The following is a 26,417-nucleotide window of genomic DNA, read 5'->3' as shown; positions in this document are numbered from 1 at the left end:
GTGTCTTGGGCAAGATCCAAGCCAAGCCTAACAAAATTGTGAGGTGGGGAAAATTTGCCTTTTTTCATCTGACCTTTTTGTCTTTTCTCCTGAACTCACTCATGTTCAGGCTTTTGATCCAATTTATTTGAGGGGAGGAAGAGTTCAGATTCTTTATACCCACTTCTTCCTTTATAACCAGTTTGACAAAACTCTCCCATAGAAAAAGACACGATACACTCATTTACTTTAACATATAAATGACTGATAGTGATTCTATACATGAGCTCTACCAGGTATTTAACTCAACACAAAGTCATTTGATTTATGCCAAAGGAATAAAGCTCTAATGATAAACATCTGAAATCCAAGTCAAAGGGGAATCCTTAAAGAAGGAAAATTGGGCAACTTTAATTTGTAGGGTAGAAATTCCCCAAGATAAAATTCCAAAGAATGAACTGGGCTCGTGACAATCAATATGACAGTCAAAATTACAAAACACACAAGAAAATATGGAATTGTGAGTGACATCAAGCACACACAACACACAGCTAAATCAGATGTGAACCAATTATCAGAGTTGAAAAAGAACCAACTACAACTTTAAGAAATAAAAATTTCATGACTTAAAATTAAAATTTAATAAATCAGATTACAGCATATTGAATGCAACTGAAGACAGATTTGTTTAACTTAGATCATAAAAATTATCCAAATACAGCACAAGGAGTCAAAGGGATGGAAAATACAAAAGAGAGATCAAAAGACATGCAGGAAGAAGTGTGAAGATTTAACAGATGTGTCATCAGAGTTCAAAGAGAAGAGGACAGAGATAACGGGAGAGAGACAGTATCTGAAGGAATAAACTCTAAGAATTTTCCAGAACTTATACAAAGGCCCTAGTCCAAATAATTCTGGATAAAAAAGAATCAGAAAAAAATAAAAAGAAATTTAACCCAAGTACAACATGAGTGAACTGCAGAAACCAAAGACAAAGAGAAGATTATAAAAGGAGCCAGAAAAAGAATAAAGTGGAAAGCAGATTGCCTTCAAATAAAGTTTGTCAACTTTATTTGACAACAGCTGATTTCTCAACAAAAATAGGAGTGCAAAAGCCAATGAATGACTACCTTTAATATGCTAAGGAGAATACAACAATTTCTTCATAAAAATAATTCTAAAGGGTGTAATTCAGGCAGAAAGAAACCCCGCATAGAAATTCTGAGATGCAAAAAGAATGATGAGTAAAGAATGCAATCGTGTGGGTAAATCATACCACTGATTAAGACAGTAATAATAATGTCAGTGGGCTTTAAACAAAATAGTAAAATAAAGACAATAATGACTTACTAGTCTGGCTTGAAGTTAAATGAATGAGCGTTCTAAGGTTCTTATATTGATTTGGAGGATAGCAAATACCGATTAACTTTAGACTTTGCAAGTTATATTATACATCTTAATTTTATAGGGTATTATCTAAAAGAATGGAAATATTATACAACTTCCAAATAATGAGGGATTTGGGAGACAGAGAGAGAGCAAGAGAGAGAAAGAGAACTAATATAGAGGGGATACATTTAAAATATAAAGAAACAAAAAATGTAAGACATAGAAAGCACAAAATAATATAGTAGATTGAAATTCAAATGTACTAGCAATTTCAATAAATATAAAAGGAATAAATCCTTCAGTTAAAATTTTAAATTTTTCAAACTGTATTGTAAAAAACATCTTATCCATAGATAATATGCTTATCTATGTAGAAAACCCTAATGTACAGACAAATCATTAGAATTATGGAGAATTTAGTAATGTTGTTGGACACTAAGTCAATGTTCAAAAATCAATTACACCATCCACACAAAAACCTGCATGTGAACGCTTATGGCAACTTTATTTATAATTGTCTAAATATAGAAGCAACCAAGATGCTCTTCAGTAAGTGAATGGATAGATACACTGTGGTGCATCCAGACAATGGAATATTATTCAGTGCTGGAAAGAAATGAGCTAACAAGCCATGAAAAGACATGGAGAAACCTTAGGTGCATATTACTGAGTGAAAGAAGCCAATCTGAAATGGCTACATATTGTATAATTCCAATTATATGACATTCTGAAAAAGGCACAGGTGGAGACAGACAGTAAAAAAAAAAAAATCTGTGGTTGCGAGGGGTTGTGGGGAGGGAGGGATAAATAGGGGAAGCCCAGGGGATTTTTAGGGCAGTGAAATTACTCTGTATGATGCTATAATAATGAATACATATCAATATACATTTGTCCAAACCTATAGAATATACAACACCAAGAGTAAACTCTAATGTAAACTATGGATTTTGGGTGGTAATAATGTGTTGATGTAGGTTCATTGACTGTGACAAATGGACCACTCTGGTGGGGGATGTTGACAGTGGCAGAGGCGGTGCCTGTGTGGGGACAGGGGTAGAAAGGAACTCTCTGTATCATCTGCTCAATTTTGTGTGAACCTAAAACTGCTCTAAAAAATAAAGTCCATTTAATAAATCAGTTATACACCCCATATCTTTGAGTTGAATTGTGACTAGGAAACAAAATAACGATAGCTCTATATATCAGCAGCAAACAGAGAGGAAATATAATTTTTAAAAAGAGATAACATTTACCATAGCCTAAAAATATAAAGATGTACCTATGAATAAATCTACAAAAGATGTCCATTCTTTTGTAAAGCAAAATATAAAAATATTATTGATGGACACTAAAGAAGGCCTACATTAGTAGAGAGATATACTATATTTGTGGAGAGAAAGTTAACCGCACAAAAGTGTTAGCCATCTTCAAATTTAATAAAATGATTCTAAAACATCAGTGGATGAGCAAAGAACCAATAATAGCCAGCAAACTCTTGAAGAAGAACAAAGTAGAAGAAGTTGCGTCTACTCCTAATTCTTAGATATCAAGAATTAATATAGAGCTATAATATTTAAGGCAGTGGATAGACAAATTGACAAAGAGAACAGAATCATGAAAACTTGATTTATAACAGAACTGGCCCTGCAGATCAATGGGGACTGGATAGAAAATTAGATATCCGTATAGAAAAACTGAAATTGTACCCCTATTGCACACAATTCACAAAAATCAGTTCCAGGTAGATTTAAGATTTAAATGTGAAGGGCAAAACGATAACACTTTCAGAGGTTTATATAGGCTAATATATTTATTATCTTGGGGTGCGAAAGGATTTCTTTTTTTTTTTTTTTTTTTGAGACGGAGTCTCGCTCTGTCACCCAGGCTGGAGTGCAGTGGCGCAATCTCGGCTCACTGCAAGCTCTGCCTCCCGGGTTCACGCCATTCTCCTGCCTCAGCCTCTCTGAGTAGCTGGGACTACAGGCGCCCGCCACCACGCCCGGCTAATTTTTTATGTTTTTTTTAGTAGAGACGGGGTTTCACCATGTTAGCCAGGATGGCCTCGATCTCCTGACCTCGTGATCCGCCTGCCTCGGCCTCCCGAAGTGCTGGGATTACAAGCGTGAGCCACCGCGCCCGGTGGGAAAGGATTTCTTACACAAGAAAGAAAAACTACAAACTATAAAAGACTACATTAAAATTTAAAACTCTAATTAATTACAAAAATCATTAAAAGGCAAACCACAAACCAAGACAAGATACTTTCAACATATGTATCAAGAATACTTTAAAAATTCCTACAAATTAAAGAAAAAGCATAAATGATACAAAATAAAAATGGGCAAAAGACACAAGCAGGTAGTTCATGGAAGGGAAAAGCCAAGTAGTCAATAAACATAAGAGAAAAGATAATCTTAATATCATTAGTAATCAGAGAAATGAACATTTAAACTTCAACGAGAGAGATTTCTCACCCACAAGACAAGCAAAAATGTAAGTCTTTCAACATCAAGTTTCTACAAATATATGAACAACCAGAACACTGAAAGGTGGGTAAACTGGTACAGCTACTTTGGAAAACAATTTGGCATTATTGGTAAAGCTAAAGATGTTCAAATTATATGACTCAGCAATTTCACTCCTAGGGCTGTACCCTAGAGAAATTCATGCTCACATAACCCAGGGACGCATAGGACAGAATGGCATAGGAGACATCTGTCAGAGCAACAAAGCAGAAATAACACGTCTCCCTCAACAATGTTATTAATTAAAATATTATTATATGTGATTTTCTTAAAGTACTTCATTGCAGAGAAGCAATTGAATTACAGTTACATGCCACAACAAGGTTGAATTTTTGGAAACATAATATTAAGCAAGAAAAGCAAGTCAAGAATAGAATTATAGCTGCTGGGGATAGGAAGGATGAAGAAATAAGGAGTTGCTAATCAATAGGTATGAAGTTTCAGTTATGCAAGATAAATACGTTCTGAGCTCCACTGTATGCTATTGGACCAATAGTTAATCAAACTGTATTGTATACTTTAAAAATCCGTTAAGAGGGCACATCTCACATTAAGTGTTCTTACCACAATAGAATAAAAATAATAATAAAAGAGAGAAATTAATGTTAAAAAAGAAAAGCGAATCTAAAAAGAATGCCTATAGTATCATGTAATGATGTACATATACACAAATACACATATATACCACATATACAACAAACAAGCATAAATCTGAATATTATATTGTTTAGGAATGCTAACATATTTGGTAAAACTGAAGAAAAGAAAAGAAATGATGAAATAAAAATGCAAGGTTCCTCTCTGGTAAGAAAACAGGATATAATTGAGGGAGGTACACAGGGGTCTTCAAAGGTGACAGTTATGTTATTTTTTAGTAAAGTAGTTAGTGGATACAGTATTTATTGTATTGATATTTATATCTAGATATTATTGTTCATCTATTTTATGTTCAGTTACAGCAATTAAAAAAAATAAGCATTCATTCAACAAATATATATTGAGTCACTACTATGGCTCCGGCACTGTTCTAGGGGCTTAGGATACACCAGTGAATGAAACCAACGAAGTCCTTCCCTGCTTACCTGCCAGCTGGAGGGCAGTGGCATATCATTACAAATGATAAACAATAAACATAATAGTAAGCAAGCCATATAACATGTTGGAATATGATAAGCGCTATAAAAAAAGAGAAAATGTTGAGCCATATAAATGAGAATGGTAGGGTGGGATGGGCAGTTTTACCAGGAAAGTATCTGGGAGATGAGTAACCTAGGTAAAAAGTTAGAGCCAAGCAAAGGCTCTAGGGCAGGAAGATGTCTTGCAGTATAAGGAACAGCTAAGAGGCTTGTGTAGTTGAGGTCAAGTGAGCAAAGAGGGGAAAGACTAGAACATGTGCTCAGGGAGGTACTGGATGGAGGGGGAGAACAAGGAGAAGTGGGACTACAGATTATGTATGGATTTTGAGCAAAAGAATGATATATAAATTTCCCATTGCTGCTGCAACAAATTACCACAAACAGTGGTTCTAAGAAATTTGGATTTATTATCTTATAGTTCTAGAGGTCCGATGTTCAAAATCAGTCTCTCTGGAGGCTGCAGGGAAGAATCTGCTTTCTTGCCTTTTCCACCTTCTCAAGTCAGTCCTCATGCCTTGGCTCAGGGTTCCTTCCTCCCCCCCCCTTTTTTTTTTTTTTTTTTTTGAGACGGAGTTGCGCTCTTGTTGCCCAGGCTGGAGTGGCTCACTGCAACCTCTGCCTCCTGGGTTCAAACGATTCTCCTGCCTCAGCCTCCTGAGTAGCTGGGATTACAGGTGCTCACCACTATGCGAGGCTAATTTTTGGTATTTTTAGTAGAGATGGGGTTTCACCATTTTGGCCAGGCTGGTCTTGAACTCCTGACCTCAGGTGACAGGCCCACTTTGGCCTCCCAAAGTGCTGGGATTACAGGCATGAGCCACCACACTGGGTCCCCTTCCTCCATCTTTAAACCCAGCTATGTGGTATCTTCAAGCCTCTCTCTGCTTTCGTCATGAAGCTGTCCTCTCTCTCAGCATCTGTCTACTGCTTGCCTCTTATATGGGCCCTTGTGGGTCTACTTATATACACTCCCCATCTGCAAAGTCCCTTTTGCCACATAAGCAACCTATTCACAGGTTCCAGGGATTAGGATGTGGATATCTGGGAGAGAGGGACATGTTTCAACCTATTGCAAGGAACATAATTGAATTTTTTCTTTTCTTCTCTTTTCTTTTTTTTTTTGAGATGGGGTCTTGCTGTATTGCCCAGGTTGGTCTTGAACTCTTTGACTCAAGCAGTCTTCCCACCTTCACCTCCCAAGTAGCTGGGATTACAGGCATGAGCCACCATGCCCAAATGAATATTTTTCTCAAAGGGATTTTGCAAGGGTGGAAGTAAGAAAAGCAATTAGGGAGCTATTTCAATCATCCAAGTGAGAGTTTATGGTGGTTCCCATCAAACCCATAGCAGTGGGGGTAGTTAGAGGTGGTAGGACACTAGATATATTTCTGATATAGTGTGAATATTATCTCATAATGGGTAGGGTGTGGGATTTGAGAGAAAGAGAAAAGTTAAGAATAAATCCAAAGTTTTTCACTTGAGCAACCAGAAAGCCCAAAATCCCATCAATTTAGATGGGGATGAACAGGGACAACACATTTTTAGGGGGAAGTTTAGGAGTTCCTTTTTGTACATTGAGGGAGATTGCAAAAAATGGCCACAATTTTTTTTTTCTCATCCCTCTATGCAGGCCTCTTTGCAATGTGGTTTTATTGCTCATGCCATGAAGAAGTGACAGCTATTTCTCCATCTCTTGAATCTGGAAGAGTCTTGTGACTTGCTTTGACCAAGAGAATGTGGCAAAGGTGACACTAGGTGACTTTCAAGCCTAAGCCTCAATAGCCTGTACTCCCACTACCTTGGAAAGCTTCCCTGATACTCCATCCTGATCTAGAGGATGAGAGACCAAATGGAGCGGAGATGAGTTGCCCAGTGCGACCCTGCAGATCAGCCAGCCAACAGCCAGCAGCAACCACTAGATCTGGGAATGAGCCATCCTAGACCACCCAGCCCCAGGTGAGTTTCCAGTGAAATCATACTGTTCATCTACCTTTGCAACTTCTTTTTTCCTCATTCAGTATTGTTTTTAAGATGTATCTGTAAATAAAGAGATCCACTTCAGTAATTTTTAACTACCCGGTAGAATCCAATATGTTGCATATTCATTCTCCTACAAAAGTGATGACAATCCTTGCATATGTTCCCGTTTGTGAGTTTCTTAAGACAGATACCAAGAAATGAAAGTGCTGAGTCCAAGGGGGTGCTCATTATTCAACTGTATTAGGTGTTGCCATATTCTTGTCCAAAGTGGTTCTTTCAGTGCACCCACCCACCAGCAAAGAATGAAAGTTCCTTTTTCCATACATCTTCCCTAACACTTTGTGTAGACTTTCATTTTCTCAATCTTACAGGAATAAAATTGATCTCATTGTTATTCTAATTTTCTTATTCCAGATTGTTGTGAGGTTGAGAATAATTTTATAAATGTATTAGCCATTAGCATTAGGGATTCCCCTTCATATCATGCCTCTTTATGTCATTTGTCTATTTTTCTATTAGATTTTTTTGCTTTGCCTCATCTATTTTTAGTCATTCTCTGTGGATCCTAATAACATGGATTACAAATTTCTTCTCCTGATCAGTGGATTTTCTTTCTTTGCACTTTATTTACGCTGTCCTTTGTTGAAGACATTTAAATTTTAATATAGCCTAATTTATTATTTTTGTTATTATAGTCAAATCTTTTTTCTTTTTTGCATGCACAAAATTTACTAAAGGCATTTTGTTTTTTGCTTATAATCGGATCTTTTTTGTTTTGGCCTATCTGAAGTTAAAGATTTTCTCCTACATGGTTCAGAGTTTGCTTTTCACATTTAAGTATTTAATCCATTTAGAGTTTCCTTTTGTGTAGGATATAAGGATCTGATTTTATAGATCCACTTACAACCAATGTTTCAACACTATTATTGACTAATTCATCCTTCGCCATTAATTTTGATGCCTTGTCTGTCATATTTCAAGTGTCCACCTACTCATAAGCCTGTGCCTAGGTCATTTGTCCTAGAAACCGTGTGTCAATATCAAAACTGTTTCAATAACCACAGCTTTATAGCAAGTCTTGATATTTGATAGAGCAAGTTCTCCATTTCTTCCCTTGTTTATTTTTAGTCTTTTATTCTTCAGTAGGATTTTATAATCAGCTTGTCAAGTTTGGAACCCGTACTAGTTTCCTAGAATGGCTGCAACAAAGCATCACAAACTGGATGGCTTAAAAACGACAGAAATTTGGCTAGACATGGCAGTTGAGGAGGAGGGGGCGCTTGAGGCGGGGCTGGCCTGGCATGCACTCCACACCTCGGGAATGTTATTGCACGTGGAACAGCTGCTTTTGGAAGACTATTGCCCAGAAGAAAAGATATTTGATTTTCGTAAGCCAAAGATGTACCAAAGTATAGAGGGCTGCTGTATCTGCAGAGATAAGTCCTCCAGTTCTCGATCCACTGACAGTAAATGCTATGAAAAGGACTTCCAGAGCCGTTTTGGATTACATGAGACTTGCTCAGGAGACATCTGCAATGCCTGTGTCCTGCTTGTAAAAAGACGGAAGAAGGTGACAGCAGCATAAAAAAAAAAAAAAAACGGGAATCATGTGGTAGTTACAAGACCTGGACCCAGTATAAAGAGTACACTGAAACCAAAGAAAGTGAAAATTCTATCTGGGAACAGGATAAAAAGCATCCAGATCAGTAAACTGCAGAAGGAATTTGAACGTCATAATTCTGATGCTCACAATACCACCTCAAATGCGCCCCCAGCTCAATCTCCTTGTAACAGTAACCAGTTAGATGACAGCTCAGATACAGAAATGGTTTTTGGTTCTAACAGAATGCCAGATTTTGTCCTTTTTAGAGCTCACATACTGGAAAAGACAGAAGAGACATTGTGGGGTCATCTATAAAGGCTGTTTTGGGGAAGTCCTCATCGACACACATCTCTTCAAGCCTTGCTGCTGTCATAAGAAAGCAGCTTGGCCAGGCACTGTGTCTCACGCCCGTAATCCCAGCACTTTGAGAGGCCAAGGTGGGCAGATTATCTAAGGTCAGGAGTTCGAGACCAGCCTGACCAACATGGTGAAACCCCGTCTCTTCTAAAAATACAAAAATCAGCTGGGCATAGTGGTGCACCTGTAATCCCAGCTACTCAGGAGGCTGAGGCAGGAGAATCAATTGAACCCAGGAGGCGGAGGTTGCAGTGAACTGAGATCACGCCACCTCACTCACTCTAGCCTCGGTGACAGAGTGAGACCCTGTCTAAGAAGGGAAGGGAGGGGAGGGGAGGGGAGGGGAGGGAAGGGAAGGGAAGGGAAGGGAAGGGAAGGGAAGGGAAGGGAAGGGAAGGGAAGGGAAGGGAAGGGAAGGGAAGGGAAGGGAAGGGAAGGGGCTGCTGAGAAGCCAGAGGAGCAGGGGCCAGAACCTCTGTCCATCCCCACTCAGGAGTGGAGACTGAGGTTTTCATGTAAAAGGGGAATAAAAAAAACTAAATTTTGAAAAGACCACAAAGCAACAATCTGACCCTCCTATTTTTAACTTGGATACCTGCTATTCTGCCAAAAGACAATTTCTAGAATAGTTGTGAATGGGTTGATTGTCCCTCAGTCCCACACTTTGAAGCCAGTGTCTAGCTCACTAAAAAAAGAGTTGCACATAATATTTAAGATGCTATTTCATAGGAAAGCTGAATGCTGCTGTAAAGTACTCTTTAAGTCTTTTTTTAAAAATCCCCTTCTAATGAATGAAACTAGGGGAGTTTCAGGGGACAAAGACGGGATTTGTTTATGATAAACTGTAGTTTTTAGTCTTTCTGTATTGAGAAGCGGTGGTTGGGACATTTTTTAAGATGGCTAGCTATACTTGTTTTCCCTTATGATAATAAATTTGTCATAACTCAGTAACATGGACTTGCCCCTAGAGGTAGCTGTTAATAATTTTGAAATATTAAGGTCTTGCCTAGGTTCTGATGATTCAACCTGTACTACTGATTATTAAGCAGGACAGCCTGAGCTTTCTGTTGCAAATATCTTGGAGGAGAAAGTAATTTCTCAATATATATAGAGGTAACTTGACTGTATATGTTGCATCCTGTGCTGCCTCCCTTCATATTAATATTTGACAAAGATTTTAATGTATGTGAAACTTCTACAGCAGAATCAAAGCTTCTCTTGGGGAAACAGCAAGACAGGTGAGACCTTGCAGGAATAGTGCCAAGGCATTACCACATGGTAGAGAACACACCCAATTAAAAATGTTAAACTATCCGAAAAATACAATGTGCAAGTCTTCAGGATGGCACAAAACAAAGGTTAATGCTACCTGGGGCACATTTCTTAGAGGGCTTGCTGAGTTTGTAAATAATCAACTTTTGCTTGTGTTACATGACTTTGATGACTTCATTGAAAATCTGCACAATGCAGTTTCAGCTCTGGATTACTTCAGTTGACCTTTGTGAAGGCTTTTATCTGTGTAGAGCAAGTGTTTGACTTGTTTCAGCCTATTAGGTTTTTATTTTCTTTCACTCTGTATTAAAAGCAAATTTTACTAAAAGAAAAGAGGTTTGTGTTCATGTTAAGTGGGTTGGTTAGGCTTTCTGAACATTGAGATAACCTGAACTTAGAGCCCTTCAGTCCTAAAATCTTCATGAAAAGCCTCTCACTCGAACCCAAACCAAAGCACTCTTACTGCCTCTTTTCTAAATGTTCAGGAAAAAGTATCACCAGTTCAGCCTTTTCATAATGAGGGAGACGCACCTGCCTGCCTTGTAATAACAAGACTCAGTGCTTATTTTTTAAACTGCATTTTAAAAATCGGGTAGTATAACAATAAGGAATGAGCCACCTTTTATGGGCACCCTGTAGATTTATAGTTCTTAATCTAAACATTTTATATTTCCTTCTTTTGGAGAAAACCTACATGCTACAAGCCACCATATGCACAGACTATACGGTGAGCTGGGTCAGCTCTCCCCCAGTCTTTGAGGCGAATTACAAAAGTCCAGCCATTATCATCCTCCTGAGTTATTTTGAAATTTTTTTTTGTATATGTTGGCTGCAGTATTAGTGGTAGAATATACTATACTATGGATCATCTCTACTCCTGTATTTATTTGTTTATTACTAGACCTCAACCACAGTCTTCTTCTTCCCTTTCCACCTCTCTTCGCTTGCAGGATGTACTATATGTAGTCATACACTTTGTATTAATATATTAGAAATCTACAGACCTATTTTGTACTTTTTATACTGTTGGCTACTTATAATCAAAACTTTTACTAGGGAATTGAATAAGTCCAGTCTTATTAGAAATTTTTTTAAAAATACAGAAATTTGTTCTTTCACACTTCTGGAGGCCAGAAGTCCAAAAGGGTATATCAGCAGGGTTGGTTCCTTCTGGGGACCGGGAGCAGGCAATCTGCTCCATGCTTCTCCCTGACCTTCTGGTGGTTTCTAGCAAAGGTTGGCATTCTTTGGCTTGTAGCTGTATCATCCCAATCTCTGTGTCCATCCTCACACAGCCAATATCACCCAGCCTTCTTCCCTCTGTGTGTCTCTGTGTCTTCATGTGGCCTTCCTATAAAGATTAGGGTGAGATCTATTATGACCTCATCTTAACTTGATTACATCTGTGAAGACTCTATGTCCAAATAAGGTCACATTCACAGATCCTGGGAGCTAGGACTTTACCTTATCTATTAGGAATATACCATACAACCCTCAACAAAACCTTTGATTGCAATTACATTGCATTTGGCTGCCAATCAAAACCACAATGGGATACCACCTTACTCCTGCAAGAGTGGCAATAATAAAAAAAAATAGATGTTGGTGTGGATATGGTGAAAAGGGAACACTTCTACACTGCTGGTGGGAATGTAAACTAGTGCAATCACTATGGAAAACAGTGTGAAGATTCATTAAAGAACTAAAAGTAGAACTGCCATCTGATCCAGCAATCCCACTCCTGGGTATCTACCCAGAGGACGAGAAGTCATTATACAAAAACATTTCATTGCACACCGATGTTTATAGCAGCACAATTCACAATTGCAAAAATGTGGAACAAACCCAAATGCCCATCAATCAACGAGAAGATAAAGAAACTGTGGTATATATACATACAATGGAATACTACTCAGCCATAAAAGGAATGAATTAATGGTATTCACAGACACCTGGATGAGATTGGAGACTATTATTCCAAGTGAAGTAACTCAGGAATGGAAAACCAAACATTGTATGTTCTCACTCATAAGTGGGAGCTAAGCTATGAGGATGCAAAGGCGTAAGAATGATACAATGGACTTTGGGGACTCGGTGGAGAAAAGGTGTGAAGCAGGTAAGGGATAAAAGACTACAAATTGGGTTCAGTGTATACTGCTCAGGTGATGCGTCGACCAAAATCTCATAAATCACCACTAAAGAACTTATGTAGCCAAATGCCACCTAGTCTCAAATACCTATGGAAATAAAAACATAAAATAAAATAAAAAAGAAATTACATTGCATTTGGGGATTTGTTTAGGAGAGGATTGTCATTTTTACTTAATTTACTTGCATTTTACTTATTTCCTTCCAGAACATTTTATCCTTTTCTTCGTAAGATTTTTAAACATCTTTTGTTAAATTTATTCCCAGGTACCTTATTGTTTTTTGTTATGCTTCGAAATGGTATCTTTTTTCAAATTGCATTTTGCTACTTCTGTGTTGCTGGTGTACAGAATGCTGTGTATTTGGGGGCAATTGACAAAACATCCAATAATTATTATTCTTTCTAACAATTTGTAGGAGTCGCTGGAATGCTTTGTGTATAGTCGTACTGTCTGCATTGACAATCTTATTTTTTCCTTTCCAGTCTATATTCCCTTTATTTATACTCTTCATCTCATTAAGTTGGTAGGACCTTCAGTAAAATGATTAATAAAAGTAGCAACTGGGGATATCCTTTACTTGTTTCCAATTATACAGAAATATTTTTACTGTTTGGCCATTCATTATGATGTTTGCTTTGACATTTTGTTTAAAATATTTTATCAAATTACTTTTTATTCATAATTGGGAAAAAACTATTTTGATTTTGTGTTTGCTTTCATCATGTATGATGTCAACTTTTATACCAAAGTTTGATCAGAATCTATAAAAATAATCATATGTTCTTTTGTCTTGTTCCATATGCTACTATGGTCAATTTCATTGGAGAATCTTTTAATGTTAAACAATTCCAACACTCCTATTATAAACCATATTTAGTTGTGTTTTTCACTCCTTTTGTCTTATTTATTATATCCTTGATTACAAAGTTATGATCACATTTTAAAATATTGTGTTGCATATCCAGGAAAATAGAAATAGTCACACATAAATATTTTTATGTCTGTGTCTATCTCACCTCAGTTAGGGAGCAGAAATACAACTGTATTTTTATCTACATAAATATCTGCTATCAGATCCCATGAGTGAAGCCCTGACGTGTCCTGTCGAAGTGTTAGTGGATGGCAGAAGTTGTCCCCACGTGTATGCAGGGACACAGGTCCCGAGGGTGTCCTCTAAGAGCTGCATCATCAGCTCACCTGGTAGCAGTCACAGATGGAGCCACATAGGATCTCCAAACACCACTTTCTTCCTGGATGTCAGTGTCTGGGGTTGTTAATGTCTGAAAGGCCAAGAGTCATTGGAAATTCTATCAAGAAATAACAGGAGTTCTCTGAAGATCAGAGAAGGGCTGCAGATTCTAATTAGAAATACTACCACAAGGGAGGCTGGGAAGTCAGCAGTGACTGGGACCTTCAGGAGGGCGTTGGTCCTTCTTGCTTCTGCTCTCTTGCTCTAAAAGACATGTATATTTCTGAAGCTCCCATGGGGAACAGGATCTCCTTGATGATGCATCCACACAAGAGTGGTTGTACTTCTGAGAGGTCACACCAAGATCCAGTAATGCTGAACATGGCCCTTTAGGAGCCAGAAAAAGGGCTGCCCCATGCAAGTTGTGGTGAGGGATTCCCCTGGTTGTCAGAAGACCAAACCTCTCCCTCTCTTTGGTTCTTGATCCACGCTAATTACATTGGACATCACACCTGTGATTATAAAGTAACTGTGGCTGCAATATTTTAATATTACATATAAGCTACCGTAATTCACATATGTACAAGTTGTTGTGTAATTGTTAAAAGTTTCAGTTAGCCATAATCCTGCCTTCGATTAACTTCCTGGAATATGACACCAACGGAATATTTGTTAAAGGGGAGGTAGTCAGTGTAGGGTAGGGAGGTGGCGGCACTCTGAAAGAACACGATGGAAGACTTGGGCTCAAGGTATCAGCTCTGATTCCAACCCCAAACTAGTCACTTAACCTCTGGGACCTCATCTGCCAATGTGAAAACCATACTTGATGACTCTTCAAGCTTTTTTTTTTTTTTTTTTTTTTTTGAGACAGAGTCTTGCTCTGTTACCCAGGCTGGAGTGCAGTGGTGCAATCTCGGCTCACTGCAACCTCCACCTCCCAGGTTCACGCCATTCTCCTGCCTCAGCCTCCCCAGCAGCTGGGACTACAGGCGCCTGCCACCACGCCCAGCTTATTATTGTATTTTTAGTAGAGACGAGGTTTCACTGTGTTAGCCAAGATGATCTCGATCTCCTGACCTAGTGATCGGCTTGCCTCGGCCTTCCAAAGTGCTGGGATTACCGGAGTGAGCCACTGCACCCGGCCAACTCTTCGAGCTTTTATGTGCTAGAATTTATTTTAATAAACCAGTTTTATAATCACATCTCCTATATTACCTTGTGTTTCTTTCTTTTGTGAGTGTCTTGCTTTCATCAACAGCTTGAAACACATTGTGGGCAGAGATCCCATACACTCCTTCTTTTATATATTCCTTGTGGTCTAACCAGAGTTTACAATGTGACAGGAGCCAAGTAAGGGCTTTGCAGAGTGAATGTGTGAATGAATGACTTTGTATTTCCCTGTGATGGTGAATTTCATGTATTAACTCAACTGGGCCATGGCATGTCCAGATAGCTGGTAAAACATTATTTCTGGGTGTGTCCCTGAAGGTGTTTACAGAAGAGATTAGCATTTGAATCAATAGACTGGGTTAAGAAGATCCACCCTTACCAATGTGTCAAGGATTGAACAAAAAGGCAGAGGCAGGAGGAATCTGCTGTATCTTTTTGAGCTGGGACATCCATCTTCTCCTGCCCACCAACATCAACACTGCTGGTTACTTGGACCTTCAGACTCAGAATGGAATTGACCCTATTGGCTCCCCTGGCTCTGACGCCTTTGAGCTTGAATTGGAATGATGCCACTGGTTTTCCTGGGCTGCCAGCTTGTAGACAGACGGCATATCAAGAGACTTCTCAGCCTCCACAATTGCTTGAGCCAGTCCTTCATAATAAAGATAGATAGATGATAGATAGATAGATAGATAGATAGATAGATAGATAGATAGATATTTTTTTGAGACAGAGTCTCGCTCTGTCACCCAGGCTGGAGTGCAGTGGCACGATCTTGGCTCACTGCAACCTCTGCCTCCTGGGTTCAAGCAATTCTCCTGCCTCAGCCTCCTGAGTAGCTGAGACTACAGGCACATGCCTCCATGCCCAGCTAATTTTTGTATTTTTAGTAGAGATGGGGTTTTGCCATGTTGACCAGGCTGGTCTCCAACTCCTGACCTCAAGTGATCCACCTGCCTCGGCCTTCCAAAGTGCTGGGATTACAGGCATAAGCCACCACACCAGGCCAATATCTGCATGTCTATAAAGATCCTATTTGTTCTGTTTCTCTGGAGAACCCTGACTAATACACTGCTTAAACTCTAGCTCATAGTAGCCAGACAAAAGTAAAATATTTTCTCCATACTCTCTATAGTCTGGGTAATACTGTATATAAACTGAGCTTTAAGAAAACCACATGAGCCAAAAATCTTACAAATGTTGGCAGCTGTCAATTATTCTTTGTCTTATAAATGGCACCTGTATCAGTCAGGGGCCCTGCAAGAAGCACTCTCAAAATGGGCAGTGTGAGAGTTTAGTCAAGGAGCTATTTACAAAGGTGTGGGCAACCTGGCAGAGAAGGTGCCAGGGGAAGTAATATCTCAACCTTGTGTTCCTCTGGCCCCCACACTTCAAACCCTCAAGATGCACCATTATGCCAGAAAGAGTTCTGTTAGTCATAACCTTCCTCCCTCCCAAGTCCCTACTGAAAGGTCAGAAAATATATTTTTGAAAGATCAGAACAATGATGGTGCTGGAAAATTTTTGAAATGAGATTGCATGGTCAGAGAAAGCAAAGCAGGAAAGTCACAAAACAAAATACCAGAAGCAAATGCAACCCCTTCCTAGAGAGTACTGGAGAAGCTCCAAGCTTGGGGCAAATAGGAAGAAAAATTGTGAGCCTTTGGGGGTGATTATGGGGGCATGTAATGAAAGAGAATTAACTATTTTCTTGATTTCAGTTGATCCAGAAAGTTCTGAAATTTGGCTCACAGGTTCCTTTTAATATATGTCCCTGTGTTTCCATCAGTGATATGTATTTTTCTTGCAATAACTCTATGCCCCTTTGATTGGAAAATCTAGCTCTGGAGCTCTTCCTGGAATAACTGTGCCAGTTAAGCTCTTCCCACTCCCAGCCCCACTTCCATCCTTCTGGGCATGCTGTATGCCCAAGACGTAACTGCACTCTAAAAGCAGTGGGTGGGAGAGACTAATGGAGCATCAGAGTAGCATTGAAAGGGACTCTAGTCTATACCACCTGCTGCAGCAGACATGGAGGAAAAAAGAAAGGAGGATGTCCTTCAAGGAAGGAAATACACAAATGTCCAACACACCAGAGAACAGCCTTCCTCGTTGTGCCTGCATCTCATTTACACAGTGAAGTACATCATGGTTGATAACATGTACCACCCTCAGCAAGAAGCCAGAGAGAAAACAGATGTATGTAACTAAAGAAGAAACCCACCCCAACTATTTATATAAACCAAACAAACGATGACATGCTGTACACACCATTGCTTTCTTGTCCTATATTTCAACCTCATTTTGGAAACTTTCCTGTTATCAGTACATAGAAAAGCTTTCTTATTTTGGGGGTGTTTTTTATTTTTCACTTTTTTGTTTACATCTGAATATTATTTCATTGTATTGATATATCATAATTTATTTAAACACACTCTTATTGGTAGATAATTTAGGCTGTGTTATCAAACTTTCTGATCTTTGATAACCTTATAGGTGATAAGTGGTAGCCTGGGATAATTTTATTTTGCATCTATCTTATGATGAGTGAAATTGAACATCTATTCATGTGTTCAAGAACCATTTGTATTTTCCTTTCTGTGTGCAGTCCAGTCTGTTAATATCTTTTTTCTATTTGGTTTTGGTCTTTATTTTGAGAGAGATCATTTCTTTACTTACATCAGTTTGATTTATACACATTTGAATATTATTCAAATGACTGACTTGTTTCCAATATGAAAACTAAATTAAAAATAACTTGATCACTTTGTGTCAAACACAACTGTTCGTATACCATACTCCAGCGCCGTGGTCTTTTATTATTGGTAAGAATTCAACTTCTAAACTTGGGGGCTAAATAGCAATGAAATTAAAACTTCTTAAAGCCCCAAATCCATTATTTCTGAACTAAAATACATTGTAACTAACTTTTACAAAGGTTAAATAAATTAGATTACAAATTAGTCCATTGTTTCAAAATGCAGGGTTTTTTAAACCCCATAAACTTAGCTTAACAGAAAATATATTGTTGAAGCCAAGAAATTTCATAGAATATTACAACTTTAAAACTGGAAGGGACCTTTAAAGTTATTAATTCTATTGCATCATTGTATAGATATAACAGAAAATTCAAGCAAGTAGCCAGAGTTAATAGAACCTAACTCTCCAGATTCAGCACAGTGATCTTCCTATGCCACTTTGTTGCTCCTCTCAATCTGCTACTTAGGCAAATCAGAATTTTCTGTCCTTGGCAGAAGTTTCTTTTCAAGAGATATGGGAATAAGCAGCACCAAACCCTTCGAAGAAAACTCAGGACAGCTGACCTCAAAGTTTTGCTGTGGGTGCTTCTCCTAACTGGGTTCATTGTTCTCCCAACCTTGACCTTAAGCTCCTATACAGGAAAGAATTCAGCAACACTGGGGAGACAAACACACATTTTTAAATTTCTCCCCAGTGATAGACAGGACAGAACAAGGCAGCCCACGCAGGGGTGTGGCTAAGAAAATCTTTCAGAGCTGGACACCTCGTTGAATGCTGCCATCCAAGGTAAACACCAAGCTTAGTGAAATCTCAAGCAATTGGCTATTTGCCTTTATGTCTGATCCCCTGTAAAGGAGGGGTAATATTTGATGAAAAACAAAAGATCTGAGAAAACCACATAATAATCACGTACTGAGACCAGGTACAGGAGCTTAGTTGTTTAGATCCTGAATTAATAAATGATGTGAGATATTAAACCCCAGAGGCAAGAACTCCAGCAAAAGCAGTGGAGGGGATCAGCCATGTAGCCCCTAGAGAGAGCTCTAGGCTGAGTAGAGGTACGTTGGAGAGTGAGGAACCAAGGGCCAAGCTCTCTTCTTTAAGTAGGGAAGGAATAAGTCCATTCCTACATGTCATTCTGGCAGTCTCTGAAAAACAAAGCAAAACAAAACAGGTATTTCTAAAAGAATGAGAATTGGAATAAATGCCTTGATGGGCTTGGCTGAGTTGTGCTGTGAAGGAAGGAGAGGAGCAGAACATCTCAGAAGGATCACAAGCAAGGCTGTCTTCTCAGTAGTCCAGGAGACATCTGTCTACGTGGTGAGGACTGTCATGTGCAGATGGGCAACTTGTGCACTGCTCAAAGGCACTGTCCTAAGAAATGCAGGGGCTGAAATACACATCCTGCACATCACTAGTAAAACTGCACAGGAAAAGAATTCCTTTTACAAAGGCACCCACAGGGCTGCATCTACCCAGAGGGAGACACTTTTTCTAATTCAGGCAAAGGTGTTATGTAGGTTACTGGCAGCTGGGGATCTTATTCTAATTGTAGACCCCCAAGGCCTACCCCAGAACTGCTGAATCAGAATCTTCCCATTAGCAATATCCCTGGTACCTTGTATGCCGATTACAATTTGAGAAACACTGGCCTAAAACACAGGAAAATACATTTATTTGCAGAAGGGGAAACAGATCCAGAAGACAGCACTTTGTTTAGAGAAGAGGTACAGGTTGCACTCAGGCCTCCTGAGTTCCAAGCTTCAACTGTTATTCCACGCTAATAACCTTTCATTACCCTTGGTCTATTTTATCATGATAGAACATGGGCATGTGGCCTGAATCCCTCATTGCTTTTAGAGTCCTGAGGCTCCTGGAACCCTCAAGACTTGTGACATATATTTTCAAGACCCCCAAGTTCACTTGCGAATGAGGATCGTTGGATTATAGCTGAACTGGGGCAGTGGAGGTACCCCTGCCCCTGCTCAGAGCTCCAGTCCTTAGATTCTGGCTAAACTTCAGGTCTAGGAGTGTTAGAGAAGACTGGTGTGTGTATGTGTGTGCGTGTGGGCAAGTGTGTGTGTGTGTGTCACAGAGAGCACACAGGCATGAGGAGAGGGTGGGGATGTAGAGCAGATAGAAATATCTTGAATGCAAACCTTGCTCTTCTTCTGCATGGCTTTTCATTTGGGGTTTTAGCATTCTTCTAAGAGTACAAACCACCAGCTTAGCTTGTCATACACTCTCGAAGAATCTGTCCCCACATTTTCTTCGCATTCCTCATTTATGCAAACAGATTGTATGTCTAAACTTGGAGTGCCTTTCAACCGAAGTTGTTCCCTGATTGTTGATATGATCTCTCTTACTCTCCCCCCTTCTCCTCTCTCAATTTAATTGTGAAACCACCTTCCTAGAACCTGCTAGATGGTAATCAGCCTATAGGAATACAGAGAAAGTCTGGAAGCAAAAGCATGGAGGAGAGAATTCACAGTATAAAAGCCTGGTTACAATACATCCATTTGGAGTAGCAAGCATCACCTCACATTGTAACTAGCAGCTTATCACGGTCAGAGAAAAGCTGCTAAGTTTTTCTCCTTAGGACTATCTATGTCTTTTATTCTGTGTGCCAGCTTTCTCTCTCTCTCTCTCTGTCTGTCTGCTCCTCCTCCTCCTCCTCCTCCTCCTCTCCGTCCCTATCTCATTTTCCCTTTCCATCACTCTCCTCACCCTCCCACCAAGGAGGACCTCTTTTATCTTCTCCAAGCTAATTATGATTTTCCAAATTCTCCTTCATGAGTCCCAGTAAAGAGAGAAAGAAGTGGAAAGAGGTGTTCACGGCATGAGAGCTTCTTCTCAAACAGGGGCTCCTTCCTCTGCCACCTTCCTGCTCAAAGCAGGCTGCCTCCTATCCCCGCGTGGCTCCCTGGGGCTAGGGAACCCCCATGCTTGTGCACAAAGAGGCTGCACAGTCTTTCCAGCTAACGCAGCTCTAGTCAGCTGACCCTTAGTCAGATGCCACTAACTTCTGTCCCCGCTCACACTCACCCTTTCTCCTCTCCTCCCCAATTCTAGCCTTTTTTCAGGTAGGTGAAAGGATATGGAAGGAGTTTCCACTGGATACTTTTTATAAAAACAAAAAAAAAGGAGGAGAAACAGTCATCTCAGACTGCGGGAATAGGTCATGGGGTCAGAAATTTGAAAAAAGTGAAAGTTTTTCATTGTTATGCCGGAGGAAAAAAGCAAGGCCTGATTGAGGAAACAGGAAGGCTGTGTGGTTTCGCAACTTTCTTCCAGTTCCACTCACAGAAAAGACAGACTTTAGATTCATCCATTATCCCCTCCCTCCTCTCACTCATTGCAGGCGCCTTGCCTTGAGAGTAAGGAGTTTTATTTTGTTTTGTTTTGTTTTGCTTTCCCAGAAGGACTCTTGGTTCATTACAAATCAAATTATAGAGAATGAGAATAAGAAGGAGAAGTTTTTCAATACAAGGTGCTGAGACTAGCCCAAGCCACCTGTCTCAGTATTTTGGCATGTCACTTTGCCTCTCTAGATCTTAATTCCCTTTGACATAAAATTAGGATAACACCATGAATCCAGTCTACCACGTGGGAAGGTTGAAAGAAGCATGCCAGATAATGTATGTGAAAGAATTTTTTAAAAGTATAAAGCTGCTCTAAGAGTAGAATGTGCTGTTGATATCAAATCGCTGTTTTAAGTGCTTTGTGAGAAATAAGTTTGAGTAAGAATTCTTTACCAAAGAGTTACAGTACAATTAGGGAGGCAAGACATAGAGCAGATGGCACAGTGCAGAACAGATGATAGTATCAGGCGGCCTATGGTAAGGGTCAGAATGGTGATGCAGGTGCAAGTCGGTGGCTAGAGACCTGCCAACCACATAAATGCAGAGTGAAGAGCGATATTAAAGGGACAGGAGCTGTTTCGGGCTGCATATGACTCCCAAAAAGATATGTTAGAGACTCAACCCCCAGTACCTCAGAAGGCAACCTTATTTGGAAAATAGGGTCCTGCAGATGTAGTTAAGATAAAACCCTACTGGATTTGGGTAGGTGTTTAATCCAATGTGGCTGCTGTCCTTACCAGAAGGGGAAAGAGAGAGATAAGGAAGAGAATGCCAAGCGAAGACATACATGCAGAGAATGACACAGGATAAAGGGATGAGAGACTTAAACTGTGCACCTGCAAACCAAGAAAGGTAATGAGTGGCCAGCAAATCCCCAGAAGCTAGGAAAAGGCTGCGGGAATCCTCCAATACAGGGTTTGTTTGTTGGTTTTTTGTTTTTTGCTTTGAAATGGAGTCTCACTCTGTTGCCCAGACTGGAGGGCAGTGGCATGATCTTGGCTCACTGCAACCTCCACCTCCCAGGTTCAAGCGATTCTCCTGCCTTAGCCTCCTGATTAGCTACAGGTGCATGCCACCACGCCCAGCTAATTTTTGTATTTTTAGTAGAGGTTTTACCATGTTGGCCAGGCTGCTCTCAAACTCCCGACCTCAAGTGATCCGCCCACCTCAGCCTCCCAAAGTGCTGGGATTGTAGGCGTGAGCCACCAGGCCCAGACTCTCATACAGGTTTTAGAGGGAGTGTGGATGGCCCTGTGGACACCTTGATTTCAGACTCCTGGCCTCCAGAATGGCAATAGAATACATTTCTGTCATTTTTAGCCACGCAGTTTGTAACACTTTGTTACAGCAACCGCAGGAAACTAATATAAAAGTTGAGCAGGGTCTTGTAAGCTATGCCATAGTCCCATAGGCACAGCTGGGGAGAGGCAATTATGCATGTCCTGTTATATCACAGTGAGGGATGAACTTCACCAGTCAAGTGAATCATTTCTCAATATGCTAGAATATATGGGAATAATATCTGTGTTCCCTCTGTCTAAATCAGCTATTTCTACTATACAGTAACCGGTATTATCATAGCTTTGTTGCTTAATATATTTGGTTTGGCTGCACAAACTCTTTTTTAATTACTTCTCCTTGCCTATTATCTGTTTATTGCCCATGAAGAATCATGCTGACCCTGTTCTTTTTTTTTTAAATCAATGTTTGGCTTTCACGTTTATTGATATTCAGATCTTAGTGGTCCGTACCCATGTCCTAATAATTTTTGACAAAGAGTTCTGAGGAGAGCATTCTGAAATAACCTCAGAAGCAACTCCTAAAGCACTGTGAGCCCTGTTTGATACTCCATAGATTCTGCTTCAAGGAAATCCTGTTCCCTGAAGAAGTTGTTATGGTCTATTGGACCAGTATCATACCTTGAGAAAGATCTAAGAGCCGTATTTACACATACAGCTGTCGTAGATCCAAAGTAGCCATTAGAGATGATTAGGTAAATAGAAAATTTCAAATGTACCTAAATACATATTTGCAGGATAATAGTCTATTGGATGAGGTGTTTCTCTTTTAATAGGCCCAGGTTTTAAAAATGAAACTCTGGTTGGGTTACAAGCCCGCTAGATAGCACTGCCCCATCTCTATGTATTGCCAATTAATATATCACGGTTGTATCTGATAATGTCTTAGCAATCTTTGGGCTCTCTAATAATGATGGGGAGTATGTAACATTCGTTCGATGCAGGGCTCAGGACACAAATCAGTATTCTAGTTTTAGAGCAGAGGCTTCTGCTTGGGTGCCCCCAAAGATAGTAATTGATGTCTGTGTGCTATTTTAATTGTTTCAGAAAGTATCGGAAATTATTCGTTCGCACTCAAACCACCACAAGGTCTAATTCAAGGGTCAATTGTGCATTACAAAGTTAAGAGTTTAGAGTCTGCAGCCAGACTGTCTGAATTTCAATTCAGCATCACAATTCACCAGCTGTGAAACCTTGTCCAGTTGACTCAACCTCCCTAAACCTCAGTTTCCTCATTGGTAAAATAGGGGTGATAACAGTACCAACTGCACAGGTTGCTTCTGAGGCTCACCTGATTTGATGCAGGGAAGGCACTTAGGGTAGTACCTGGCAGATAGTCAGTTCTCAAGAAATGCTTACTAAGACTTTTTGCTTTTAGCTAAATTTTATGAATTCCAACCAGATATTTTATGCTAACCAGAAACTCTGCTTTGCAATGGCATATGTCTCAAATTAATTCTTATTCATCATTAATCATTAAATATTATTTACTTATAAGATATCTCTTAAAGCCTGATTTATGCAATGGAAAAAATAGAAGGGGTCATTGGTGGTGACAATGCTGGAGATCATTTTTGCTTCTTTTTTTAAGATTCTCTTTCTTGTTTTTAACGATTCTCATGTCAACACAGTATCCAAACCATGAAAGAATATCCAGAGAATCCAGTCCTGTAAGACATTGTAATCTTTCTTTTTCCTTTTTCAGAGACAGGCTCTTGCTCTGTTGCCCAGGCTGGGGTACAGTGGCACCATCATAGCTCGCCACAACCTCAAACTCCTGGGCTCAAGTGATACTCCTTCCTCAGCCTCCCAAGTAGCTAGGACCACAGCTGTGTGCCACCACACCTGATGACTTTTTTTTTTTTTTTTTTTTTTTTTTTGGAGAGACAAGTCTCACTATGCTACCCAGGTTGGTCTTGAACTTCTGAGGTCAAGTGACTCCCCCATCTCAGCTTCCCAACGTACTGAGATTACAGGTGTGAGATGCTATGCCTGGCCCTATAGTCTTAATATAATAGTAAAAATCACTTAGCAATTAGATGCAGCCTCTGATTCTGTCTCTCTCAATTTCCTGTTAAAATATCCAAGGAGATTCAGAAAAGTATGAAAATGAAAACTGCATGCTGATTGGTACTTTAATAGCCAAATCAGTGAGGAATTTCCACAAGATAAAGTGGTTGGAGCAGACGTGAAGGAAAAACCTACCCAGCATGATATAGAACTTAAAAATGTAAAGCACCAAAATTGAAACCCACACAGGAAGAAGTAAGTAGCAGAGTGAATACTACAGACATGGTCATAACCATTCAAGTCTCAGTTTAGGGGTCACCTCCTCTACAAAGCGTTCCTGTAACCCCTCAAGCTGATCCAGGTGTCTCTTTGCCTGTTGTCTGAGTTCTCAGTGCAGCATCTGCATTCTTCTACCATATCACCCACACATCATATTGATATTATCAGTTTCTAGATCTAAGTCTAAATCTAAATTGTGTGGGCCATGTGCTAGTCCTGTTTGCATCTCCTGAAACTGGCAGAATGGTTGGTCCACTGCAGGTGATCCATTAGACCATTCTGTTATGGTCCAACAGACCATGACAGCTTCTTCAGAGAGGTCAATTGTTTACCGAATCATCCAGTGTTTTGCCGAAAGCCAGATATACTCTCTGCTGCACTTTCCTGAACTATGAATTTTGTAGTCCATCAAAAGAAAGGAATTTGGTTATTCATTTATTCACCCATTTTATCAATATCTTCTGAGTTTCTACCATGTGACAGACATTACACATGTATTCTGCCTGATATGACTCATGTCTTTGGTCATAAGCTGATGCCTAGTATGGATAATTCCTTTTTTAGGTTCTCAGGAATAATTCCTCTAATAATTTATTCAGAGCCTAATACTTCAGAACCTTTCTAAGATCAATGTCAAGTTCATTGGTCTATAATGGGATCAACATATCTTCTTCATTGTTTCAAAATTTAGAACCACAGCTCTCTATCTCTGAACTTCTGATACAACTGTCATTGTTTATGGTCCTTCAAATATCACCAGCAACAAGAGCTGGACACTCTCAACCACAAGTTTTTCTACGTGGCACACGATGTCGTCTTTTAGGCTAGAAGACTTGCAGTCATTGAGAGAAGGTATCTTATATTTCCTCCTCTTCTTTAATTTTAATTCCTCTTAAAGTTTATGTAGGAAGATCATTGTCCCTGACAAAGATAGAAGGATAGAAGGTAGGAGACACCGGACGGTCTTGCTTTCCTTGTTAACCTGTCTTTGGTAACCTAATGAAGTGAGGTCATCAATACCAAAGTTTATTTTTATTTATTTATTCATTTATTTATTTTTGAGACAGAGTGACCTTGTTTTGTGACCTTGACCTTATTGCCCAGGCTGGAGTTCAGTGGTGCGATCTCAGCTCACTGCAACCTCCACCTCCAAGGTTCAAGCAATTCTCCTGCCTCAGACTCCCTAGTAGCTGGGATTACAGGTGCCTGCCACCACGCCCAGCTAATTTTTTGTATTTTTAGTAGAGATGGCGTTTCACTGTGTTGGCTAGGCTGGTCTCGAACTCGTGACCTCAGGCAATCCACCCGCCTCGGCCTCCCAAAGTGCTGGGATTACAGTCATGAGCCACCACGCCCAGCTAATACCAAAGTTTAAATCTGTCCAAATTGAAGATTAACTGCTATAGGAATTAGCTTTCTACCCAAAAATAATCAGAACACTGGACCAAACACACGAAACAACTGTTTCAGATATTAGACAACCATTTTCAGATGCTGGACAACCGTTTTCCGATATTGGACAACTGTTTTTAGATATTGGACAACTGCTTTCATGTACTGGACAACCATTTTTAGATATTGGACAACCGTTTCCAGGTGTCAGAATGGTGAAGATGTCAGATGTTAGAATAGCGCCCTGGGGGTATTCAGAGGTTTCTATTTGAGCCTACGGCTGCTCCCTTAGTTGCACACGTGTGGACTAAAACTCCATGAGGCTGCAGAAGGAACCACCAGAAAGCAACAACAGATGAAACAATTTCCAGAGTTTATGAAAAGCTAGGAACATTTCATGTTTTGACCAGACAGGGTGGAGAGACCTCATACTATGTAGGCATTGGCAATGATGTACTGGGGCAGGTTTGTCCCTGTTTGAGACAACTAATTGCTAAGTTTTCAGGAATTTTAAGAGCTGTTTGATGTCACATTGGTAGATGCAGACTGGCCATGATAGGAAGTAA

At 39.7% G+C, this 26,417-nt stretch overlaps 1 pseudogene; it reads left to right on the top strand.

Annotated features, from left to right (window-relative positions):
- The first annotated feature begins 8,302 nt into the window (after window positions 1-8,302).
- The window catches only part of LOC129491666 (SIN3-HDAC complex-associated factor-like), a 63,119-nt pseudogene continuing 45,004 nt past the window's right edge, over window positions 8,303-26,417 (top strand).

Source organism: Symphalangus syndactylus, chromosome 10 (genome assembly GCF_028878055.3).
Source record: "Symphalangus syndactylus isolate Jambi chromosome 10, NHGRI_mSymSyn1-v2.1_pri, whole genome shotgun sequence".
NCBI classification, from domain to species: Eukaryota; Metazoa; Chordata; class Mammalia; order Primates; family Hylobatidae; genus Symphalangus; species Symphalangus syndactylus.
The sequence above is the reverse complement of the archived record's forward strand: the minus strand, read 5'-3'. Positions and strand labels throughout refer to the sequence as shown.